The sequence below is a fragment of the Homalodisca vitripennis genome, chromosome 3, assembly GCF_021130785.1.
Source record: "Homalodisca vitripennis isolate AUS2020 chromosome 3, UT_GWSS_2.1, whole genome shotgun sequence".
NCBI classification, from domain to species: domain Eukaryota; kingdom Metazoa; phylum Arthropoda; class Insecta; order Hemiptera; family Cicadellidae; genus Homalodisca; species Homalodisca vitripennis.
The window spans coordinates 12,479,723-12,506,119 of NC_060209.1; the positions used below are offsets into that span (position 1 = coordinate 12,479,723).

Here is a 26,397-nt window from a genome sequence, read left to right on the forward strand (position 1 = left end):
TTAGAGAGGGCTTCTTAGCCCTCACTTCGCCTGGTAAAATAATACATCTTTACTTTACTTTTACCTTTTACAATAAGCAAAGACTCTAAATGCTTAAGTGTTCCGAGTTATGGCAGCTAAGTGGTCACCTTATCAAGTCAGGGATCTAGGTTCGAATCTCGGCCTGAGCATGGAGTTTTTGCACTATTATGAATAAACACACTGTGTGACAAACGGTTCCAGAATAAAGCATCAAATCGTTCAAATAAAATACCGAAAATAGTTTACAATCTGATAACAATATCACGGGAGTAAAGAACATGAATTGCGAGGCTAACCATGACTTAAAATGTACATATTTTACATAAGGAATTGTTAATTCACATTTTAATATCAGATGTGAGTAATATGACTATCTGTTATATATCAGTTAGCGTGAGTCATACGATCTGATTGCCATAATTGTTACCAGGAAATTTACAGTCAGCGCTTCATGTGTAATCTTATCACAGATGGTTCAGAAAATGAAATATTTAAAGGTTTTAAATTCTAAGAATACCGAGGACGTCAAGTTAATTTTTGGGCAAAACTCTAGGATATTGTACCATGGGCCAAGAGGAATTAAACACTAAATGCAAACAATGGGCTATCTATTTTCGTTTTTCGTCTGTCTGACTGTGTGTGTTTTTCAGTTTTTATTTCTATTTCAGAAACCAGTAAATATATAAAACGAAAACTTGGTATAACAATTTTTATTGCACTCTCAAATCATAACAAAAATCGATATTATATTATTCTATAACGTTTTCAGATGGCAGATAATTGAAGTCTTTAAGCTTATTACCGTAAAACCTAATAACATTATGTAATGTTTAGAGGATATTACATGATGCTACACATAATTACAAACATTTTGGTACTTACATAATAAATATCGGTGTGTAAATTATGTAGGTATAAGTTTTTAACGGTTTTAATGTACGGTTATGATGCCGCACAGATGCCGCACATTGAACATTTTACCGTGCATTACAACAGATAAAAGCTTATAACTACATTATTCTTGACCGATTTTTATGTTTTATATGTCAAAATGTTTATAATTAGATGTAGCAACTTTTATTATTTGTTACAAATTTTCATAATGTTATGGGTTTTTACAGTATTTAGCTTTACAAAATTCAACCGTCTGCCATCATGAAACGTGATATGATAATATAATATTAATATTTCTCTAATTGGAGACTGCAGGAAAATAATTGTACCAAATTTTATTTTTAGTTTAACAATTGTACCAAATATTATCTTCACTTTTTTAAATAAAAACATAAAAATTAAAAAAACACAGACCGACGCTAAACGAAAATAGACAAACCATTTGTTGCTTTATTTTTTAGCTCGTCTTGCTCCACGGAACAATATCCTAAAGTTTGTGTAGAGAGTTTTGTTACGCGCTTTATAAAGCGTGTAAGCAAAACGTGTAATGAACTATATATAGTTCATTGAAACTCTATTCACCACGTTGTTCTACATGTGAGCATATTGTTTGAACCACGGTGTCAGTTATACATTCCCCAATGAAACAACAGCAATAAAGAAATATTGTGTAACAGCGACAGGTCCCTGGCGGCCCGTCGCCTCTCCTCATCCCGCGTGTGTGAGTGGGCTTAGTGGATATCGTGTTCCGCAGTTATATCCAGATAGCCGCTCATCTTTTATTGGTTAGCGGTTATACCCAATAAAAGGCTGATGTCGACAGCGAATTCCGTCAAACTGTCCGTACGTTTTTTATTTATCACCGCACACGTCGTCGAGCAACGATGAGGAAATAGAAATCTGGTCTTGCATAGTTTTGAAAAATAGTCCCGAACATATCAAGTACATATGTCAAAATTATTGATCTTGCATTCCATATAGCATTCCTGAAAACGTTGGGAACCGAACGGAGATTAACAATTGGAGTGTACAGATAAGGCTCGGGCCAAGTTTCTAATATAAGGGCAACAATACGAGCAAATCCAATCAGAGCTCTGTGAATGGGAAGCGTATCCTCGTTAGCGAATTTAGAACAATGGCCGTTGTATCGTTGGTATTTCACTGGCCTTCTAAGGCTCGGAACTGATTGAACTAGCCTTACAACAAAGAAAGTAATTGCTTTTAATCCGTGAAATATCTCACTCTAAAGTTCACTCTTAGGAAGGCATTGAACAAATACAATTCTCTTAGCTTACACTGTTAACTGAATTGATATCTTCAGGTGCTTAAAATATGTTTATTTTTAAATACTTAAACAATTTGTTTGTTACTCTTGCTTTTTTGCTTCCACTATTCCAAGTTAGAAAACCACAACATTTCTAAGAAAACATGTAGACCTCAAGTTCACGTTATTTATATAGAAGCCAATGCTTAAAATAATTGTTTACGTAACCTTTTATAAATATTTACATACCGTAGCCACACCTAAACGTTAATTAAGTGACATAAAACTTATGTCATACACATTATTATATTATGTACCAGATTAAATTGAAAAATATATCTATCGGGGGGAAACATAAACTCAAATATTGTCTATGAAGATGTTATTGGCTGAGCGTTAGTGAAGCTAGAGGGGCTTTAAAAATTTAATTATTATCTGTCTGTCTGTCTGTCCGTACAATATGACAAAAACCAAATGGCCTATAGACGATATTTTTTCTGAAGCTTCGTTTCTATACAGCAAACATCGAGTTCGATGATGGTGCATGTCACTCCATGGGATTTGGCTGCGTCTATAGGGAACTATGGTGTAACGTGATAATGGCAGAACAAATCTATTGTAAACACGCTGAGTACACATATGAGATTGTAACATGTCAGGTCACATGTAACTTATTCATTCAGAGGAAAATAATAATAAAGTTGGAAGTCAAAACTCGATAACAATATTTGATTTCAGCGCACTCTTTCGGCGTAGTCTCTCGTTTTCTCACACGAACATTTATTATTTATACATTGCTGTGAAACTAACTCAGTGACGAAAATGTGATTGTATCATGTAGCAGTATATCTTGCGAAATGTTTTATCTGTAGACATTATTTATGGATGAACCTTTATTTATACACGGACAAGAAAGAGTTGAATGGTGGAGCATTCAATTGAAATTTGGCTGAGCGTCATTGAAGTCTATTATTCAGTAGACGGACACAATTTCTCTTTTGTCTAATGAAGGGATGTAGAAATGTCTTTTCTGTATGACTGTATGTCCGCAGGACATCTCGAGAGTGACATTATTTATACAGAGTGAGTGTTTGTCTGTTGAAGCTATTTACCTTCTGAGTGTGTATGTTCATTGTTTGTTGTTGTCTGTTGAAGTTATTTACCTTCTGAGTGGGTATGTTCATTGTTTTTTTGTTCTCTGTTGAAGCTATTTACCTTCTGAGTGTGTATGTTCATTGTTTGCTGTTGTCTGTTGAAGTTATTTACCTTCTGAGTGTGTATGTTCATTGTTTGCTGTTGTCTGTTGAAGTTATTTACCTTCTGAGTGTGTATGTTCATTGTTTTTTGTTGTCTGTTGAAGCTATTTACCTTCTGAGTGTGTATCTTCATTGTTTGCTGTTGTCTGTTGAAGTTATTTACCTTCTGAGTGTGTATGTTCATTGTTTGTTGTTGTCTGTTGAAGCTATTTACCTTCTGAGTGTGTATGTTCATTGTTTGCTGTTGTCTGTTGAAGTTATTTACCTTCTGAGTGTGGGTATATTCATTGTTTGTTGTTGTCTGTTGAAGTTATTTACCTTCTGAGTGTGTATGTTCATTGTTTGTTGTTGTATGTTGAAGTTATTTACCTTCTGAGTGTGTATGTTCATTGTTTGCTGTTGTCTGTTGAAGTTATTTACCTTCTGAGTGGGTATGTTCATTGTTTGTTGATGTCTTTTGAAGTTATTTACCTTCTGTGTGTGTATGTTCATTGTTTGTTGTTGTATGTTGAAGTTATTTACCTTCTGAGTGTGTATGTTCATTGTTTGCTGTTGTCTGTTGAAGTTATTTACCTTCTGAGTGGGTATGTTCATTGTTTGTTGATGTCTGTTGAAGTTATTTACCTTCTGTGTGTGTATGTTCATTGTTTGTTGTTGTATGTTGAAGTTATTTACCTTCTGAGTGTGTATGTTCATTGTTTGCTGTAGTCTGTTGAAGTTATTTACCTTCTGAGTGGGTATGTTCATTGTTTGTTGATGTCTTTTGAAGTTATTTACCTTCTGTGTGTGTATGTTCATTGTTTGTTGTTGTATGTTGAAGTTATTTACCTTCTGAGTGTGTATGTTCATTGTTTGCTGTTGTCTGTTGAAGCTATTTACCTTCTGAGTGTGTATGTTCATTGTTTTGTTGTTGTCTGTTGAAGTTATTTACCTTCTGAGTGTGTATGTTCATTGTTTGTTGTTGTCTGTTGAAGTTATTTACCTTCTGAGTGTGTATGTTCATTGTTTGTTGTTGTCTGTTGAAGTTATTTACCTTCTGAGTGTGTATGTTCATTGTTTGCTGTTGTCTGTTGAAGTTATTTACCTTCTGAGTGTGTATGTTCATTGTTTGTTGTTGTCTGTTGAAGTTATTTACCTTCTGAGTGTGTATATTCATTGTTTGTTGTTGTCTGTTGAAGTTATTTACCTTCTGAGTGTGTATGTTCATTGTTTGCTGTTGTCTGTTGAAGTTATTTACCTTCTGAGTGTGTATGTTCATTGTTTGTTGTTGTCTTTTGAAGTTATTTACCTTCTGAGTGTGTATGTTCATTGTTTGTTGTTGTCTGTTGAAGTTATTTACCTTCTGAGTGTGTATGTTCATTGTTTGTTGTTGTCTGTTGAAGTTATTTACCTTCTGAGTGTGTATGTTCATTGTTTGTTGTTGTCTGTTGAAGTTATTTACCTTCTGAGTGTGTATATTCATTGTTTGTTTTTGTCTGTTGAAGCTATTTACCTTCTGAGTGTGTATGTTCATTGTTTGCTGTTGTCTGTTGAAGTTATTTACCTTCTGAGTGTGTATGTTCATTGTTTGTTGTAGTCTGTTGAAGTTATTTACCTTCTGAGCGTGTATGTTCATTGTTTGTTGTTGTCTGTTGAAGTTATTTACCTTCTGAGTGTATGTTCATTGTTGTTGTAGTCTGTTGAAGTTATTTACCTTCTGAGTGTGTATGTAGTTGTCTGTTGAAGTTATTTACCTTCTGAGTGTGTATGTTCATTGTTTGTTGTTGTCTGTTGAAGTTATTTACCTTCTGAGTGTGTATGTCCATTGTTTGTTCACAGTTTGTTGTTGACGATGTAAGGTTTGAAAGGATAACAGGATCTTGGACATTTTCTATCGTTATAGGTTATAAAAGGTATAACACAACGTTTCGAGGATTGGAATTTATCCTCTTTGACAGGTGGGGGAGATATTTTTGTATGTATTAATACCTCCCCCATTGACGAAGAGGATAGATTCCAATCCTCGAAACGTTGTGTTATACCTTTTATAACCTGTAACGATGGCAAATGTCCGAAATCCTGCATGTTCATGTTTTGCCTCAATTCATTTTTGATTAATTTCAGTGAGCTGCCATTTTGTACTGGGGTGAGATATAAAGCTCTAGTTTCCACTGTTCTTCTTGTTTTCTCAAGAGCTTTCAAATGAGGTGTCACTTAATGTCAAATTTAAAAATCTTGAGCCGCCGCCCCAAAAATTTTGGGGGAATGGGCAAAGTTGTAACAGTGACTAAAAAGTTCACTTCTATTTCCTAGAAAGGTGTCCCGAGTTCCATCCCTCCATCTTTATCCATCATAAAACTAAACAGAGTGTATCCATACTTTTAACTCACGCTCTATATTTAAACCTAAGCGAAGCCTGTTACGCGATACGTCATGTGGCGTACCTACCTTGTAATATACTAATCTCCAAAGTGCAACGTAAAATCTAATTACATACTCATTAATAGTTATTATATTATTATTAAGGACCTTACAGGACTCTCTTAATCTTTCATTGTCTGTCTGTCTATCCGTTCCTTGTGCGGTAACTTGAGATAGTGAGTCTCTAGAGACTAGAGACTAGAGACGTAGGTTCTTCTTGGTCTAAGGCATTCTTCAGTAAATTAACAACATATGTGGTGCTGTTTCATTGACTTAATAAAAAGATGTACCGTTATTAATTCACCTGCAATGTCATCCTATAGCAAGGTAAACGTCAAAAAGCGTCCCTTTTCTAGTATGAACTTTCTTTAAGCTCCATAGGGTTTTTCGATACTTCGCTGTAACGGTTTATCTTACTGCATTTACTGTAAGTATTACACTAATCAGCATATGTAACATGTAATTACAATTACTTATTTTGGGTGGACCTTTATTTTACGTACTGATATTTATTATTATATGCATAATCTGTTATTAGTATATATTCATTACACTTGTAATAACATTGAAAGTCTCTAAGTTAAGCATTTTTTAAACTCATCTAAAATAAAAATGAGTTTAAATACATCTAATGCAATACACCTACACAGCAAGGCAACACAAAAAGGTAACATTTTATGTTTGTTTAGGAACTTAAAACAAGTATAAGCTCCTTAGCAACATGACTAAGCTTCTCATTAAGTACTGTAACGCTCCCGTAAAACAATAGCTTTCTGCCTTCAATTTCTTCTCAATTTATTAATAATTCCTTTCTGAGTTAAATTTATAATACAATTTTCAACCGAAAGAATAATTTCTAGTTGGTATAAAACGTTGTAAACAAAAACACCACATTTGGTAGATAATGTATTCTATAATTTAAACAGTTCAGTACTTTACCAACTCATCAATAAATCGTGTAACCAACAATTACAGAGCAATAAAATATTAACGCTAACTAGATTTTACAGAGCTGTTGCAATATTCGGCGGTTGGAAAATCAATATCAATAGTCATTTAGGTTAAGCCTGCACATTACCATGTAAAAGGATTACTCCATGGGTTTTGCCAGCTGAAAATTCCACAGCAGGTAATCTGGCAATAATACAGCAATATTGCGGTCTCCTCACAACAATTTCCACTGTTTCATACATTTCGATCACAGTCGGTCGATCAAAACTTCAAAAATAGGTCTAATTTAAATTAGTTCTAATCATTGAAGTACTCTCTCCAAAGTGTTTCACAATGCTTGATTACATTTTTATTACATGGTATTACATTGTTGAATTTTATGAAACATGGTAAACTGGAAGTTACTTGAAATCTTAAACGTTTCAAATATAAAACTCGGTCAGAAATTGCAGATCATTAAGGCTTTTTTTCTAGGTCGGTACAACTTTTGTCTGAATATTACGTAAAAATATTTTTGGGCTTTCTACAGTTATACAAATATAAACTACTTAATTTAGAAAATATTTTACCTGGACTTAATTTTCCTTCACTGTTGTACCACGTGGCCAAGTTACAAAAAAATTGCCTACCCTGCAATACAAATATTTTAAAAAGTGAAAATAACTGTACTTTAATTTACAACCCATTGAAAAATGAAATGTTATATTCAAACTATGTTTGTGTTTCTGGCTCCTTTTAGGCGAGGCAAAAAACTGTTTCTATGTTTGAACATTAAATCATTTAATGTCTCTAAATGACGCCGGTTGGTCTCTAAGGTTTTGAAAATCCCAACTTTGTCTCTACAGCTGCATTACAGCAAACAAATGCTATTAATTGAACGAGCGTGTTAATTGTAATCAACTGTTCAGAGTAAACATTGAGTTATGACAGCACAAACATATGTTTAATTAATTTAACCACTATTTTTAATTTGTTGACATTTATATAGGTTTGAAAGGATAGGCTTGAAAGTAATAACATTTCTTATTTTAACCTTTTATAGAATCACTGTTGAGCACAGTGCTTAATAAAAGAAATATTCAGAAAAGAAAATTTTTTCTGAATATTAAGTATGTAGTTCTTGGCCAGTAATTAATGCAGGTATATAATTAGGTTATTACAGTTTATAAAGAAACAAAGGCGTAGTGTAATTGTTAAGGTACTTTAAATTGTATATTTTAATATAATATTAGTATTAGATCTAAAAGACGATGTTATTATCTGTTACTATACATTTAGACTTTTATTTAAAACCCATCTTAGTTTGTCTTTTTAAGGAAGTAGGATTCTCAAACCTCCGTATGTAAGTAATTTTCTTGATTGGGAAACAAGGGGAATCAACTATAACACAAAAACTGCAAAGGAGTACATTATCATGGCCATAAATACATACTTTTTGACATATTTGCTTAATTGAGGCAACAAGGCAAACTCAACATTGGCGCCGAAAATAGAATCCATTCGAAACAGCAGTGCTCGTACACGTGTACAGCGTACGGAACTGCTTTCGAAGCCGCGGGTAACTGCTAGTTTATATTTAATGTGGGTCAGTTTTCTTATTTAATCTCTTAATTTATTTTTAAATTGTGTCGTTTAAAATTTTTTATTAAACATGTTTTAAGGATCTTTTCTATAATTTCAAAAAGATATTTAACTCTTGTTTTTTATGTTTCTTCTTTCCCTTAAATATTTAAAATGTTCCATGACATTTTCAATATTTTTATAGTCCAATAACTGTTCAGCGAACTTTTATTTTATCTTGTACCACAATTTTTGCCAGATTGTCCAATATAATAGCAGCCACAGTTACTACAATTAATGTAGTGTACTCCTGATTCTTTTTATATTTGATTTTGTTGTTTATTATTTAGGTTTGCTATGTTTTCAATGAGTTAAATTTAATGTTTTTTTAAACTATATATATATATATATACCATTTTGAATTTGAAAAGAATTTTTAACCAGCTTTGTTTATTTTAGTATTGAAAGGCTACACAAATATATATCTGATGTTCGTTAGATTTAGGATTAGGTTCTATTACGCTGGTTTATATACGATGTAAACAGAAAGGCTTACATGAAAGTTATGACTGCCAGGCGTGTAAGCCTAAGAAGTCATATGTTTTTAATCTTAAATAACTAACACACACACACACACACACACACACACACACACACACACACACACACACACACACACACACACACGCACACACGCACGCACGCACGCACGCACGCACGCACGCACACACACACACACACACACACACACACACACACACACACAACATATACATATAATAATATTATAACAATTATAACGTATATATATATATATATATATATATATATATATATATATATACGTTATATTTTAACATATTGTATTATATAATATATAACTTATTGAGTATTTTTATTTAAATTATTTATTTTTATTTAAATAGAATACTAAATTACAGCTCGTATTAATTTTATAGAACATATATATATATACATATATAAACATTCAACGGAAGCTGTTCAGGATGTGAACAAAACTTATAATGTACGTATTTAGAACAGATTTCTCTATGTGACACAGGCCTTTTTCAAACGATGATTAAAATCTAGTGCATTTTAGAGATAAAAATAATTCCCCAAATACAGCCAGTTAGAATCACAAATGTTTCAGTTGTAACCAGCCTCAGCTGCAGTGACTCAGTCGTAATTTACGTTTCCGAACCAAAGATCCCCAGTTAGAAGCACAAATGTTTCAGTTGTAACCAGCCTCAGCTGCAGTGACTCAGTCGTAATTTACGTTTCCGAACCAAAGATCCCCAGTTAGAAGCACAAATGTTTCAGTTGTAACCAGCCTCAGCTGCAGTGACTCAGTCGTAATTTACGTTACCGAACCAAAGATCCCCAGTTAGAAGCACAAATGTTTCAGTTGTAACCAGCCTCAGCTGCAGTGACTCAGTCGTAATTTACGTTTCCGAACCAAAGATCCCCAGTTAGAAGCACAAATGTTTCAGTTGTAACCAGCCTCAGCTGCAGTGACTCAGTCGTAATTTACGTTTCTAAACCAAAGATCCCCAGTTAGAATCACAAATGTTTCAGTTGTAACCCGCCTCAGCTGCAGTGACTCAGTCGTAATTTACGTTTCCGAACCAAAGATCCCCAGTTAGAATCACAAATGTTTCAGTTGTAACCCGCCTCAGCTGCAGTGACTCAGTCGTAATTTACGTTTCCGAATCAAAGATCCCAAGTTAGAAGCACAAATGTTCCAGTTGTACCCCACGTTAGCTGCAGTGACTCAGACGTATTTCCCGGTTTCGATCCTAAGTCCCCAAGTTAGAAGCACAAATGTTTCAGTTGTAACCAGCCTCAGCTGCAGTGACTCAGTCGTAATTCCCGTTTCCGAACATTTGCTGTTTACACATGAATCACCGCCTGGGGTTGACGGTGGCGTGTAGGGTGGTATTGTGTTGACAGGGGGTTGGTCTGCAGTAATATAGGCCAGGGGTCTCCACTACCCTGCACGTCTCGGCTTACACGATAATAGGCTTGGATTACCAGCTTACCGGCGGCGTACAGGGGTTGATGCGGGATGTTTGGGCCAAAAGTGGGTCACAACTGTCAAATCCCCCTCTCTAGATGACTACCTCTCGTTTCCGGGTTTCACGGTCTATCAGACTTAGTCTAACTCGAATCAGGAACACACAATCGTCCAGCACCCTTCTGCAATATATGAACCAGTTGTTATTTTGTATCTCATGGATATTATTGTAACTATAAGGAACCGGTCATTAACCAACATCATGGACAGAGTCCCTAAAATGATCCTCAAGTCTGAATGGAACTCCATAAGACGCAAATTAAATATTTAGCACGTAATTATCACCATAGTATTATTGTGCTATCGGATACATGAGCAATCACCATAGTCTCCAAGAAGATATAAATTGGTTTTGAAAATAGAGTGTTGTGAAAATACTTAGCCCAGTTACAAATGAAAGCTGCTGGCGAATCAGGAATAATAGAGAGTTATAGAAGATACATCACAGATACATACAGAGAGTGTGGAGCATAGTGGAGAGTAGTGGATGGTCTGGAACAGGATATTGGCTCGGTTATGGGGTATAAATTGTATAACTTATAAATAATTGTTTAATGTTACCATTTAGTAGTATGTTTCTGGTTGTATTGTATTATTATATTTTATTTCCTTGTTATTTAGTACTATGTAACTTTATAAGTAAAAATGTTCTATAGCTCGTTGTTGGTGTCTGTTTGGATGTTGTGTGTAGAAATTTGTATGATTGTGTGTTTATTTATGATTGTTATATAAGGTGATATTTGCATTTTGGTTGTGTTGTTGAGTTTTGGCATATTTGGAAAATTTTAAATTTCTAGTAGTAAATCTAAATACGATAAAAATAGCTAGCTGCCACGAAGATTAAATAGATATGGTATTTGTATATTCATATTGCCCTAACCCTCGCGCGCCCTTTTGGGTGCTTGGGTGTAGGAAACATTGTCAGATTTGTAAATTTTTTGAATAAAAGATTTTTTAATTTGACATCTATACGTACTGAGACATTTTTGAACTGGCTAAGAACTGCAGGTTAAGGTCGATGGATCATGTGTGGTGGATAAAAGACAAATCTACAGTGAAAAGTGTCTACCTAAGAACGCAAAATGAAGAAGACCACTCAACAGGTCAAGAGTCAAATGAAGTGACACAAATGGAGGACATTGGTAGAATGGGAATTACACTTAGGCAGGATAGAGCGGAATAGAGGACCTTTATTGGTGAGGTCAAAGGCCTCCTTAGGTTTCGGCGGTCAAGGAAGTAAATAAGGAGAGTACCAGGAAGTACAGTATGTACACAACTGTACATGGAGAAGTTCGTATACGTACACTCAAACAGTAATAACAACGAAGCTAGTTATACACTAATACGTATTATTGTAAGTACCGCAGCTTTTAGAATCTGGTTCTGTATAAGTACACTACCGTTGCTCTTGTACTTCGTGGGCCGTCAAAATTTCAATTAAATATATTTAAGAAATCATTTCTCTTTATACCGGTCGTCAATATTATCATGAATAATGATTATAGCGTGAGTATGAAAGGATATCATTAGGTAATATAATTTAGCGTAAATTATAATGAAGGAGCTCATTTCCATTTCGCACATTGAACCACTGTGCAATCGTCTTTCCCAATAATTTTTCTATAAATATAATTATAATAAAGGTCTTATTTTTAGCACCCTATTTAAAGGCAGCTTTAAGATTCTATCGGATTCAATTACTGTTATGCTTTTATTTTACTACAAACCAAGTTATAACTAAATTACGGATTTTATTGGTTGACAATTTGGCAGCAATTAACCGTGAAACCGTTTCCGATTTTTGGAAGTCTACTGAAAAGATTAACATGAGTTCGTTGAGTCAATCAGAAAAAAATAATTTTAATTTTTAATTACGATTGTTAAAATAAAACTAAATAATGCATATGAATTGGTATAAAATTAAACGTAGAGGCGTAGGATCTCAGATATTAAAAAAATAGTTAATTTTAACAACTTCGCATTTTATTTTAAATTATTTTAGTAAATGTTCTCCCGGCAGTGCATAAAATGAAACCTTCCATGAGAGATAGAAAAATATGATACATTGATTGCTTTTGTCCTACCGATCAAGCCGGTTAGATTTCACGAATGTATATGTTTTTTATCCTGCTTGTCGCTAGCCTATGCCAACTTTAAAGAGGAAGCAGATAAGTTTCTGACGTGCAGGCCCTTACATGCGGATGACCTACGATGCGATACTACCTTAAGGGCAAAATTCACGCTGACGTCCGATTTAAAATTGACTTTCAGCACCAAGTGCAGTGAGTTTCAGAAATAAGGAATTCTTCCCAAAGAGCGTAACAGACATCATGGGGTATTTTTAACGCAACCAATGATATCCCCATGGAAAACACCCAGTTTCCGGGCGTAGTTCTGGAATATATGACAGTTCTCAGACACCACGAGTACTTTGAAATTATTTGCCTGATGAAACGAGAGAGAATGGGAATTCTTTTCTATGTACATAACTAAACTCTAGAACATTTTGGAGACATCTGCCCATCCATGGGGAGCAAAACAATGACGTCAGATATGACTAGCTGGGATGGACTCCCGGGGGAAGCCTCTTCCCATTTAACATTACTGATATCATTATTGCCTAGGGACGTATCTATACATTTATGAGATGGACTCCGATGATTCTTTACATAAGGTGTTGTGGCACTATGAGCAGCAGGCCTGGACTTTCGGTACACAATTTTCTGCAAATATATTCGTCCACGTAATAGTAGCAACCTATGTCCACAGTTCACATGTGGATATTTGTCTTTACTGCTACTAATCAGGGGCTATACTGCTGCTTGAAAAACGCTTAAAATCCAAGTAAAATACGAACTGACATTCATGAGAATGGTTACTTCAAGGCATGGAAAGGTAAGCTATCATTATATTCATAGATAGCCACAATTCGAGATAAAATCTTTAAAAAATGCCAGAAAGCCACCAACACAACCCTTCCCTAAAAAGACCTTGTGACAACATGACATTTTATGATAGATATATCTTCTTTGATTGCTGTCATACCCAATCCTTAAAAACAGCAGGGATTAAATTTAAAACCAAATACTGAATACCAAAATTATTATTAAGCATGGAGTCTTTGGTAATATAGTTATTTATGTCATATAAAGCATTTAATAAGGAAGGAAACCGGTTGTATATCTGTACATTTGCCATCGTTCAGTGAAACGAAAAATTAGAAACACTACGTTTCGAGATCTGCAATCTGATCTCTTCTTCAGGTAAATAACTAACCTAACACAAACTAGGTTAAAATAAACAAACATACCGGAGCGTTGTGGCACGCTTGTTATTTATTAGGAATTTAATCAATGAAATAATGCCACGATCGCTAATTCGAATTTCAAACCAGTTGGTTACCGCGACCGACAAGTAGCGTATATTTACGTACTGAACACCCGCTAGTACGTCCGGACAGTTTAACGTGCGTATAAACTACAGACGTAGACAAACAATAGTTTTGTCATTCAATACCAGCGGTTAACGTCCCATGAAACTGTTTATGTAATGTATGCTAACTACATTGGAACACACTGGAGATTGCTCCTTTATGTAAAACTCTCCACGGTCTAATGTAGCGTTACGCGTCACCGAATGTTTATGTGATTTATACGGTACACGGCGGCGAAGCAAATTGAATTGAACGGCCCCAAGCATCGTTTACTTCAATTCACACGGTTCATTTAACCCCAGAAGGGTGCCCTTCCGAATTAGAACCCCAATACTGGGCCGCGGCTGTGTCTGTATTTCCGTTGCTTCTTAATCCGACTTAATCCACTAACAGTTTGTAGGTTATTTAGTGGCTTATTACAATCTTATTGGCAGAACGTTATCAAAGGAGCTGGAAACAATGTATCTGTCTATTTATTGGACTATCTGTCTGTCTTGTAACAGTCCACACCAGTCTCTGTTACTGATGCTGGCTAGCTCAGGGGAAAGGGTGTAAGTTGTTCCAAGTCCTAGGCGAAGTCCACAACAACGACGACGAAAAATGTTCAATATTTATTTTGAGGCGCCACCTTGTTTTTGGAAGGACTCCAGGGATTGTAACAAGGAACCAGTCCTTTCCAGGTTCCGGGACTTCACCAGGGTAAGCAGGTGTAGGGACCCAAGAGAATTACCAAAGGTCGATGAACCGTTTACAATAAACGTTAAATTTAATTTTGAGAATAAGAATATATTTATAAATTTAGTAAGTAGGAAAGTGTTTGGCGTGACTCCAACTATATTAATGTAACTATATTATTGAATCCTTAGCTTTTCTTGGATCTTAGTAGAGTACTGTATAGTAGAAGTATAGGAAACTGATGGTTAAGCTGTGAAGACGGGAAGACTCAAGACTACAGAACTTTACAGACTCGAGTTTATTGCAATAATTTCCGCAAAGGGCAAAAACGTATCCTATATTATTTTATAACAGTTACAGCCAGTATTGCCTCTAATCTGCGTTACAGTGAAAAAAAAACAACTCAATATAACCAAGACTATTACTGATATAACCACACAGACTTAGATAAGATATCTTAAGATAATTAAACCCTTCTTACGATACAGATATATAATCAAACATTTACATTTAACATTAACCAACTTAACAATCTAAAGACAGTAAAAGAGTAATAATTGATGCAACACTTATTTCTGGAGTCCCAGGCGCTGATTATCCTTCGAGAGGTATATCGAGAGGAATGGTCCCCGTCTCGGAGAGGAATATAGTATAACCTGAGAGATCACCAGAAAATTTGTAAGTCACTCACCAGAAGAACGATGTCTCGAAAAGAAATCTCTTATAGACTTGAAAGATTGCAGGAATTCAAAATAAGCAACACCGGTTCAATGATGATTCAGATAACTTCAACACTTTGGTTGACGGCTAGAAAACATTTTTAAGTTACTCTTATGAGTAACCATGGTGACAACGAAAGAAATTCCTAGGATAAAACATTTGTAAACTGACCGAACAAAGTAAAGTCATATATCACCGAATATCGATTATTTGGTGTGTTGACGTTTATTATCTAAACACTGTAATGAAACTCAACCTAATGAAAATAAAAAAATGTGAATGCATCACGTGGCAAGATGATTTCATACGTACTTTCAATTTTGCATGTTAGATAATAAAGTTCTATGATGGTTCTCATCCACAGGATTTGGATGATTGTAATTTATTTCAGTAACCCAGCAGGGATCACTTCTGGCTGGTTTATACCTACCAGTTGAACCCACCACTGTGCACAGCAAAAAACCGATGTGCCACTTCAATCTGGGCAACCTTATGGATGTCCAGTAACGGCACATCACTAACCGCAAATGTTCAGATTCTGGGGTTCATGGGCAATTCGATAGGTCTCATCTACTGTGGAGGATGACTGTTGGAGTTGGTGGGGTTTGTTCCCTTACCTCAGAGGCTCTTGTTAACCTCAACAAGGGTGTGCCACCCCGTGCCTACTTTGACTGGAGAGGCTGGTTCAGAGCTGGCCTCCCCTTCTTCTGGGATGACTTTGAGATGTAGTGGCCTAATTCTTCCTCATGGATCTCGATAGAAGGCGGCCCCTACTCCCTAATCTTACCCATCCTGAATATCCTATTACTCTGGAAGCAGCGCAAAATGTCTTACAGGACTAAGTGCAATTTATAAGCTTCTTGTCCTAAGAGAACAAAAAAAATTTATTTCAGTAAGTCCTCACAATCTCGACTTTGTCTGCTGGGAAAGGGTGGGGGTGGTTGTAAAAGATTCCTTTCTGTATGACAATCTCTTTGCCTGTACGCAAGACTATATCTCAAGAGTTAAATAAGCTATATTCTTAACACTTTTCTTTCAACTCTAGCGAAGCCTATTACATAAAACATGATGTGACGTGCTCATAAGTTATAAGTATAAAACAAGGGACTGACTCAATAGCGTCTTCACCTTCTAAGTATTATCAGTTTACAAAACTTACTACGTAAACGTACTGTGGTACTCCCTCTACTTGCAGGCCAGACACTTTAGAGTAAAGGGCGATGAAGTTTGACTTCGTTGGTTCTACGTTAGACACACGTTTGCGTGCTGTTAAAGCATTAGCATCAATTCTGGTGTTTCTATATTGAGTAGAAGCCTCAATAAGTATTGCACACTTGGTTCTTTATGAGTAATTACTACATGAGAAATGTTTAGTAAGCTTTTACGGCAGTCATATAAATAGAAACGTCGGAGAAAGGTGCAACATCCCTTTTAAGGTGAAACAATCTTTTCTGACTTGAAAATGGTAGAACACCTATTTATCAGTTTATGAGAAGCTGTTATATAGTACTTCAATTTACTATATAATATACATCTATATATTAGTATTACATCAATAACTAAACAGTTATTGTCGACTCTAATAACGATTTCATGGGCAATAACTCCTACTTACATTCCCCTCCCCCTTAGATATAATAACATTAACATCGACTGTTACAATAAACTCCCCTGCTCTGCCTTCACCCTCCTCCCCTCCTACATTCACAGCTTGCCACCCTCCACCCCCCCCCCCCCGCTCAGGACAGTAACTGTCCCAACATGCACGAGTGGGCAGGCGACAATCGAATGACGGATAGATCGAAATACTCTCAATTCGATCATTGAGGAAATCATACCTTTGTAAGTAATTTATATATGTTACCACTTATATACGTCATAATTACTCTCATTGATGTCACATTTAAGCAATTGAATTGTTTTCTTCTTCATTTACTAGGGTATTTAAAACACACTCATATGTACACTGATAAAAGAAGCTAAATTCATAAAGATTGGTGAATGAAAGGTACTCAACAACGGGATCGAACCCGGGTCTCTCGCGAGAATACTATCATTCCAACACAGAGTTCTTACTTTTGTCCATCGATTAAGCATATACAGGGTGTTCAGTAAAAGTGTCCCAATACTTTGGGATTTTCTTCTACAAACAAAAATGAGCAAAAAAGTTCATATGAATGTATGTTATAAAACATTTAGTTTTCCATCTATATGTCTGTATACGTTTTTTATAAAAACATTATATCTTTTGAACCAGTTAAGATAAAGTTATGAAACTTGTGAATTGTATTAACCTTTAGTAGACCTTTTTGAAAATAAAATATTAACAAAATCCTTTCACCCGTTTCAAAATGGCGTCTGTTTAAATTTTTTAGGTCAAATAAAAAACCGATATAGTTATAAAAATTGCACACGATACCAACTATTTATTCATTTTTACACCAATTCCAACGGTACATTTTTCAAAAAAATCCGTCAACGCATAAGCAAGCAAGATCACTTTGTCTTTTGATAGGCATCAGCTGGTTTAAATAGGTTATACAAGTTTTACAAGATACCAAATATTTTGAAATTTTTATGATAACTCCAACGGTACTTTCTCCAAGGAAATCCGTCAACGCATAAGCAAACAAACAACTGATACCTCTCAAACTTCTTTGATCAAATTTCGTTAGTTTCTCTGAAAACGCCAACTTTTTCATATAAATACATTTATATAAAAGGGTTTATAATATCTGATGCCTCTCTCATCCGATAATGATTAGACAATTTAGAACGTCATTCTTTTTCGTTCTTTAGGCTCTATATTGAAGAATGGATAATTCTTTCGTAGGTACCAACGCAGCTCACAATGAATAATATCGACCGTTCAGAAACTATAAATACTTTCTTATCTTCTTCAAGCAATCAAAAACTGATGTTCTTTCTTGGCATCACCATTTCAGAAGTTACTGTATCTCAGAATATTTGTTTTGCAAGTAATTAATGAAATTTTACTTATTTTAGCAAATTTAAAATAATTATTATCACGCATATATCTATTTAGGATGTATTTTACCATACAAAAAATATTAAGTACAATATAAATAATTATACTATTCATTACCGCACTTCAATTTCCATAATCGATTGGATTTAAATAATCGATAGCAATAATTTTATCCATTTCCTGTTTATTACATCATTGATACACGGATAGTAATACACGGACAATAAATTAATCAGCACACGAGGCAAAGTTTAAACTTGGAATTACAATCGTGCTGATTGGAAACGCTCCTGTGTTACACGAACAGTTTGAAGAGCGCACCACAAACAGCGTCTGCTTTGAAGAGTGGATATAAATCAAATCAGGTGAGTTCCACCAGAGATTTTAAAGTTTCGGAGTCAGAGTCAACACTACGTTAACAGCGGCGATGATTGGTGATATGATTGCGGTTTCACAATCGATCCATCGAAGCTATCGATCTAACCTCGATTGTTGACCTCTGGTTATTGGAACAGCTGATCAGTGGCTCGTGTTTGTTTTGGCTCCCAGCTGACTGGTTCAAACATAACCTAACTATGTTTGTCACCTGATTGGAACCCATACGTGAACTGTGAACCAACATAATATCGTATTCTTTCCCCGTTTCTTCTATAATACCTTGTTCTTCTCTGGTGAACTCTAACAGATTAAACATAAGCGTTTTTGTAAATATTAAAATATTTACAAAAACGCAAAAATAATCGGTGATTTCAGTTTAGTATTGTATTGTGATAATATATATTTACAGAGAAATTAAATTATAAGTACTATATTGTTCATTTTACCTTTGATACTTATGTTTTAAGATACTCCGAAGCAATACAAATCTTAGTTGAACTCATAATTTGTTCAACTACTGTTAAAACAACGAATTATTTTTAGTTTGGGCCAGTAACAAAAAAAGTAAACACGATAATTTTTTAGTTAATAATATTCCAACAAATGCTTAATTGTATTTTTATACTTAGTTTTGGGTTATAAATATGGTCGTACGTTATTAACATTATATTATGATACTGAACATCATAATATGATATATAATGTAAACACAACATATTGATAATGTTCTATTCCCCGTCTAAACGTTTGGATGGTTTTAAAATGTAAATATTATTTTTTGAACATAGAATAAAATCACCTGGTGACATTTTTGGTAGATTTTATTATTACCTATTAATTTTACTTGAATGGAGTAAGAGGCAACTAAAAATTTTAAAATGGTAGAAAACGTTGAAAAATGAAAAAATACCTGAAACAATGCCAATGATACTAAGGAAACTTTTATCTGATCACTCTGTCCAAAATGAGTATTTTTTGTAAAAAAAAATCAAATATACTTCGATTAGAATCAAGAGGGATGAATGATGGCTGGATGGATGGATACATTGTTGATGGATGGATTAAACTCAATAAACCTATACATTTCTTTATCATTTGTATTTTTAAAAGACATTTAAAATTAGGATTTGGATTTTCACGATTTGGTTACTGCTAAAACCTCGCTCAAAACGGTGTTTTGAAGAAATATACAATAAGATATAAAGAGCTCAAAAACTAGAAGTTCTTAACGTGAAATATTCTTTAAAAGCGAATTCTAACAGAATTTTATCATTAAAAGACAAACTACAGGTAATGCTTTATTGACTGAAACGTTCAACCAGTAAAAACATCGTCTACATTTAATGACCTTTTGATTCTGACATCCAGGAGAAGTAGACTAGTATCAACGTGATACTAAAAAGGTTAATATAACAGTGTTAAGATTACTTAACTTACTTAACTTTTTGTGAATGTGATGATAACTTTTTTGTCTACTCTAAAATGTAAATAACTGTACCATTTTTCTTATGATTTTACAATTACTATAAACTACAAACTTACAGTCATTCCCCTATTGGATTAAACTTCTGTCAACTCTTATATGAACTATTCATCTCAAACGTATCAGACATCTGTGTGTCTCTAATAAGAGCTTTATTATTTAAAAAAAATATTATTTATTATTCCTATCTTAGTGTGTGAAATGTGTTAAATAAATACTTTTATAACACATTTACAGTAGCGTCTTCTTCCAGCTCGAACAATTGCAATGATAATCATTGACCATTTCCATTCACTTACACTGCTTAAACATGTCGAATTCTCTTCTAAAATAATGCAAGATATAACCTATTGGTGAGTGCAACCACTGGGGTTAAAATGAAGGACGTACTACTGCACTGACTTAGGATCTGATTTAGCGATAGCACAGGTTCAAATCCTGTCTGTGACCCTTGCACTTTTTATCAGTACCATCGACCTTGTACTGTATCGACTCTCCCCCTTATTCTGTTTGATAAGATCCTCGCACAGGCCAGTGGCTATGAGGACGGGTAGAATAAGACTTTAAAGGAGATGTCCTCCTATTTTTAAGTGTGGAAGCTTTTTTGTTTAAAAATTATTTTGGATTAGTTCACACTCTGATTACAATATAAGTGCTTTTATACTACCATACAAATAATGTATGTTTATTAAGATATAAGTTATAAATGTAGTATTAAAATGTGCATATATTGGTTCAAAGGTTTCGTGGTAAATAGTAAAAATCTCTCTGGATCCTTCAAACTGTATCTAGCAAAAGTTAAATTATATTGTGTATTCAGAGATTAGAGACGTTAGTTTTGAATAATCCTAGTTCTAGAGAGTGCTTTGGATAAGTAATACTACCGTGATGCTGAAGATTTTCTTAAAACGAAACCCTGGTAAGACACTTGATCAAAGAGTGCCAAAAACAAGTTGTTCGCCCACTCACGATCCGAAAAATAAAACGTAAAAATCAGAGCAACACTCGTTAACTCTGTCAGTGAGAAATCAGCTGCTTAACTAATCTCTCACGCATCAACAGTCCGCAGACCTTGGTCTGACAGGTGTTGGCGCGGTCCAGGAGATTTGCGTTGTAAATCTCTCGCATTCCCAAGAAAAAAATCACTCTGAATCTCCCTATATGGCACTTACTACTTTGATTTACATGCATATTAATCAGGAACCAGGCATTGAGACATGACAGGTGTAATTTTTTGTGGTCTTTAATGAATTCATATGTTGGAGGATCTTCAATCTCTGGGAACATTGCCATTTTGCAAACATTCCTCTGGAACATTTGGTTACCTACGTCTCTTGTTTTGTGGTGCCAATTATCCTCTAAGGACGCTGGCATTTGTTTTACTCCACTTAGAGGAATGTTGTACAATTCCCTTTAATCCGCAAGTCTCGTTCCAGTCCGCCTGGGATTGGTCACGATTGTAGCTCGATTAACGATGAAACTCTGTGGTAGTCGTAGGGTGTATTGGTGCTCATAAAGGAGCACATGTTAACCACATCAACGCTTACCTTTTCTTACGAACTTGACACCGAAACTATTAAAAGGCATAGTAAATATCTTTAAATTAGTGTTGGAATATTCCCGAACAAAACCGGACAGTTTTAAGTAGAGTCCGGATCATAAAAGTTCCGGCATTCAATGAACCGGTACAACGAGTACGAAGGATTTGGCAGGAGTACCGAACTGGCTATAAAGAGCAACCTTTCTGACCCTTGACCTTTTGACTCCAAAATCAATTGAGTTTTTCCTTGTCCAAGAGGAACATATATACCAATTCTCTACCATAGCTCTACCAAGATAAATCGAACGGACGAACAAGAATACGACGATATGATTTTGAGATGGACCTTCATTTTGTTGATATATAAGTGAAATCAAAATTTTCACTTTAAATCCTATCCATTAAAATAACTCTCTCAGCTGACGGCTGATAACACGGTAAGTTTCACAAAAACTAATCTCAGACCATCTTACATAAATGTTCGATTTCAAAATCAACCGTAAATATCGCCTTAGTAAGGGCTTATACAGGAATATTTGGGTAAACTTTAATAAGCGGCTTACACTCGTTTTTTCGGTTGTTTTTATCGAACGGTCCGATGTTTTTATCCGAAGGAATAATTCGATATTACAATTTATTAAACGTAGCATTTGATTTCAACTTATTAGTTATAGTAGTTTTAATGTATACAATAAACAAGAAGTAATATTTTGAGACTGAAAATGGCAATGAATATGAGAAAAATATGTGAGATATTTCTTATTTGATTAAGTGACTTCCTATCAATTAAAATAACATATGGGTTTGGCTGGTGGTAACCCATGGGGAGAATTCTTTCCTCCGTTTCAGAAAAGCGGTTACTCATTGATATCAAGCTGAGCAAGTTATAAATATTGTAAGGTTTCGTTGATATCTAAGTCTAGGCCATAGTTGGTTTTGTTGCTTATAATGTTAGTGTTAAATTTATGTTTTTAAAATTGTAATTTACGAGATTTTTCATATTTTGGTAATTTATTATAACTTTTTTGTGTACGATTGTTACATATCGAAGTTGGATGATATATCGAATTGTTTGATAAAAACCGAAACACGAGTGTAGGCCGCTTATTGAAGTCTCCCGTTGATTTTTTCAGTAAAGCACGATTCTTACAGCACGATAACAGTCGCTAGTGAAACGCGACAGAGGTTTAATTTGTCCTGAAGAACCCCTAAAACATCCCCCATGCACAGAGAGCTAAGCTACTTACAAAAACACAATTCTCCTACACCATTTACCAGGTCCAGTTAATGCTCTTTACTCTCTCTGTCTCTGTCTCTCTGAGCTGCTTTACCTTTAAATGCCTTATCTCTACGTGTCTATCTCTCTTACACTTACTGTCTAGAAAAGTACTATTAGTGAGTAACAAACCAGTGTTACAAACCGCAAATACTAGATATACCCTTCTCTCATTCCCTACGGAACTGTTTCGACTTATGAGTGAATATACATAACTGTTAATATTCTTTAGCGGTGATAAAATGTCACCCCATATACGACTATGGTTCAATCTATGTAAAGTAGTTTTTGTCTAAAAACTAAATTTATATTGCTAGGCATCCGCTGATACATACAATAGTAAATTGATTTTCTAATATATTCCTAACAATCTTGATTTTTGCTCTTTGCTGAGGGGATGAGTATCTTTGAATTATACAGATTAAGAAGAGAATATTTTCATTGAGTAAAACATATTTTGAAGTTTAAATTTTCAGTAGGCAGGATTAAAAAGTTTAGGTCAAAACAGGTCAATATTGAAGACTTTTTAAAACAGAAGAAAGAATTGTTTTTGAACGATTCTTAATTAATATTTTCTTTAAATATAGCAATAAGGGGAGGTGTGCTTTATGGAATGAATCTTTTGACAAGATGATAATGTTTATGTTTATAACACGCTGTTTATATTTAAACTGGGATCTCTTTTCAGATTAAAACGAGCGTAAAAAATTACTTTCTGTATGATTGTCTGTCTATCGCAGGACATATCGAGAATGAAACGAGCTATTAAAATTTGGCAAGCAACCTGTTACGTCACACTGGAGTGGCGTGCTCCAACCTTATTTGTGTTTAGAATTACTACTTTTGTCGTTTGCTGCCCAAATAGGGTGCAAAGCAGAACATTTCAAACTGACAAATTTTAAACTTTTGATCACATATCTTTCACATCAATAAGGTACACTCAAAGGTAGAACAAGAAGTAACCAATTAAAACAAGGATGCAAATTAGTTATTTGGAGAAACACATAAAAATTAAGGATTAGCTTTAAAAATAAATTTCTACAGTTTTACTGAATAGGCTATAAGCAATTCAAGAGATCTTGTAATTGCCAAGCAAATAGTTCCTATAAAAATAAGTTTAATTCAATTATCGAGTTCGTTTCCAACTAGCCTAGCTCATTAGTAGCAACCCGCATTGGAACACGCTGTAGTTGGCGGTCGCACTGTGATCCCTGCAATCACGCGGACCACTGAACTGCTAATTATACTACGCAATTGGCAATTACACGTGTGGAAGTCGCTAATGTAATGGCGGGCGTGATATAACTTGACTCAATTGGCACTTCAGGTGAACTTCTGTCCGATAGGATGAAGTTCGCATTACACCGACTCATTCTGAATCCGAATGATCCTAACGTGTTTCTCTTACAAGTAACAAGAGAGTCTGACATTTCAGGAGATTGTAAAGACACCAGAGCAATAGTTATGGAGTTAGATACCTTTCTATATAATTTGTTCCGTACTGGAAAATCAGATAATGTATTTTAGAGTCATCATAAAATGATAAGTGGCAACAAAGAGGCAGACACGCACATTTTGTATACCAATAGTATTTAAAAGTGACAAAAAGAAAGTTTCATTTTAATTTTATCGTGTTATCAATCAATATTTTTATTGCGATCAGTATTTAAAAAGCAAGGACATTCTTTGTGATGACAAACTATTACGCAATGGAATGATAGTAATGCCAAAGCTTTAATAATTACTAAATTTACGATTTCAAAAACACAGAGAACTCAGCGTTAGAAAAATATTCATCAAAGGAGATTAGATGAGGTATACCTAGCTTTTAAAAATTCTTTTAGAAATATTGCACATTACCTTAGTGATAATTAAACTGATACAACGAAGGACACAATAGGACTTATAAAGCACAGGCAGATGCTACCTTCTAAGGATTGCCCTTTTGACCCCAAAAATCAATACAGGGTTTCTTGGACCACGAAGACCTATGCACCAAGTTTCAACTCTCTATGACTTTTCTAAGAGTCATCACAAAGACAAAAAGACAGACAACGAAACGATTTCAAAAAGGGCCTGTCTGGTTCCTAACAATAATTTGCGCAATAGAGACAAATCTTCAAAATGTTAGAGCAACGTTTGGTTCAAACCTCTTCTACGATGATGATATTAGATGATATTACGTTGATTATAACTGATAAAAATATAAATAAGAAATATTTAAAATAGAATTAATATTCAAATAAGTAAGATAACGAAATAACATTTTTATTTAGTGGTCAAAATTGTAAATTGGAAGGTTACTGGTATTGGCAGTGGTCATTATTTGTTTGTTACATCCATAAAAACATCTTTTAATCAGCTTTTGCCACGCTATTTATTGAGGTTTGGAATGATGACAAATTCCTGATATTACTGTTATTAATATTAATAAAGGACACTATAAGGAGCCTTTTTTAAATAATGCCAGTATTATCATATATTATAAGTTAGCTGTATATGTAACCTATGGAATTCATTGTGCAATGTGAATATTTTGGATCATCACATGTCAAATTTACGATCATCAAAGTTGAGATATTTCGATATAAACGAATTAATACATGTATTAATTGGGCTGTATATTGCACTTTTTATTTATTACCAGTAAACCCATTTAGTGCCAAATTTTGGTACAAATGATTTCTTCGTAATATTATAATTACTAAAGTACATGTAAATTAATTAAGTAATTAATAATAGATTAATAAGAATTATTTACATACATTAACCACATTATTTAGAATACACCAAGTTATCTGTGTGTTTGTGTAGTTTTTAAGTTTGTGTGTGTTTTTTGTTTCTTTTACGTGTCTTTAATTGTACAACTGCAAAAACAGTTGTCTTAATCGAGTACTCTGGACTAATTAATAACAAGTTAGTTGCAACTTCAATAAAATAAATAATAAGTGATAGCCACTTCATATTATTTAAGACTTCAACGCCATCATCCTTGTATTTAAATTCAACAAACAGAAAGATGTCAAAGATAGTTCTAAAAGAAAGTCCAATGTGCGTTTAAATCATTCAATCCATACCACGATAACAGTGCTGCATACAATCACACAACATGACAGCCTTATGAGGCCATTGCAGCTGCAATCTCATTGCTGATTGCAGGCTATAGATTGTACTGAATGCTTTTTGATTGTTGTTTACTACTCTGATGTCACTGGCCGTAACCAACGACAAAGGTACAAAGACAGCACAGACACGTCATCAATGGGTTCATTGTCAGCCATCATGTTCTACATTAGTCCAACACGCTTGTATCTCCAGTCTAATTAATTGGAAATGTGTAATTAAAATAACAAAATTTCACCCGCTGTTGTAAAATACGTTTATGTTAATTTTTCGAATCTGTCATCATTGCTTTCTCATTCTTCTACTACAAAGAAAAGACATTTGCTAAGCAACAAAGCTAAAACTCATACAACAGTC

At 34.4% G+C, this 26,397-nt stretch overlaps 1 protein-coding gene across 1 annotated transcript in view; it reads right to left on the reverse strand.

Moving 5' to 3' along the window:
- LOC124356580 overlaps positions 1-26,397 on the reverse strand; it is a 337,667-nt gene that overhangs the window by 210,382 nt on the left and 100,888 nt on the right. The window lies entirely within an intron of this gene.